Raw genomic sequence first — 1,647 nt, 5'->3', positions numbered from 1 at the left:
CCATTTGTTTTGAATGTTATTTCTTCAGTTGCTAGGAATATGGAAAGATTTTTTTGGTTTTATTTTTACTCACATGAACCAATTTAAATGCTCAAGTCAGCTTTTGTGTTTGAACATTTGCTGTTGTGTTTCAGCAATGGCTTCTTTGTTGTCCTTGTCATCATAAACTTCTCACATTTTTGAGGTCACCTGAATCACTCGGTGATCTATTGCTCTCTGTTTTTGTCCATCATCATGTAGGTGTGCATCATGTGTAAACTTTCCACATTTTCGACTTCTTCTCAAGAAATACTAGACAAATTTCAGTCAAACTTGTCGCAAAGTATCCTTGCGTTGATTGATTGATTGTATGTTGTTTAATGTCAAGAATTTTTCATTCAAATAGAGACAACACCCATTGTCAGCAGCAAAACCATGATTAATCTTATTTATATGGAAGCATCCTCAGGTATAGCAGATTAAAGTTTGTTCAATCATGGCTTGGACAATATCAACTCGGACAAAGTTTGTTCAAATCATATGATCGTTGTCCATCTGTAAACTTTTCACATTTTTGACTTCTCAAGAACCATTCGGCCAATTTCAACCAAACTTGATTCAAGTTTGTTCAAATCATAACCCCAAGGGTTATTGTGGGTCTACAATGGGCGATCAAAGTTTTACAAAGGAATAGATAGGGAAAATCTTGAAAAATCTTCATCTCAAGAACAGCAAAGCCATGAATACTGTATACAAGGTTATTCTTGCCCTGTGTTATTTTTGCCCTTTCACACTTTCAAATTATATTTCCCTGTTCTAAATTCGCCCAGTCACAATTCTGTTGAATTCTTTGAATTCGCGCCGTTTTAAATTTGCCCACCTGCGAGTTGGGTGAAAGGGGCAAAAATAAAACAGGGACGAAAATTTCCTTGAGTGTATACAGTGGTCATTATTTTATACAAACTTTTACAAAAGAATAGATGGAGAAAATCTTTAATAATCTTCTCTCAAGAACAGCACAGCCATAATTAGTCATTATTATATGGAAGCATCTTCAGGTAGTGTAGATTCAGGTGACTGTGTTCAAATCATGACCCTGGAGGTAAGGGAGGGGCCACAAGGGGTGATCAAAGTTATACATAGCAATACATATGAAAAATCTTAATAAATCTTCTTCTCAAGAACAGCATAGCCATGATTAGTCATTATTTTATGGAAGCATCTTCAGGTAGTGTAGATTCAAGTGTGTTCAAATTATGACCCTGGAAGTAATTAAGGGAAGGGCCACAATGGGTGATCAATTAAGTTATACATAGCAATACATAATAAAAATCTTAATAAATCTTCTTCTCAAGAACAGCAAAGGGATGATTAGTCATTTATTACATGGAAGCAGTCTGATTAAAATCAAAGCTTCATTAGATCCTTTTTATTTTGATTGTTACGCTTCTGTTCTCTCTTTGGATCACACATTGAAATACATGTATACCAAAGAGTATATATATATATATATGTTTTGTTTCAGGAGCTCAACTTTCATTTTGGTTTGGAATGCTATTTCTTGGGAGAGGAATGATTGAATAAAAAAAAAAATGCTTCCCAGACGGGGAATCGAACCCCGGCCGCCGCGGTGAGAGCGCGGAATCCTAACCACTAGACTACCTGGGA

At 35.6% G+C, this 1,647-nt stretch overlaps 1 non-coding gene across 1 annotated transcript; it reads right to left on the bottom strand.

Annotated features, from left to right (window-relative positions):
* Positions 1–1,575: 1,575 nt before the first annotated feature.
* On the bottom strand, positions 1,576–1,647 carry Trnae-cuc (transfer RNA glutamic acid (anticodon CUC)). Its single transcript has one exon. It is a non-coding gene; the product is annotated as a tRNA-Glu (tRNA).

This window comes from Saccostrea echinata, unplaced genomic scaffold (genome assembly GCF_033153115.1).
Source record: "Saccostrea echinata isolate AGI-Se365-2 ecotype Australia unplaced genomic scaffold, CSIRO_AGI_Sech_v1 ptg000054l, whole genome shotgun sequence".
Taxonomy (NCBI): Eukaryota; Metazoa; Mollusca; class Bivalvia; order Ostreida; family Ostreidae; genus Saccostrea; species Saccostrea echinata.
Note: the sequence above shows the minus strand (reverse complement) of the source record. Positions and strands in the feature narration are given on the sequence as shown.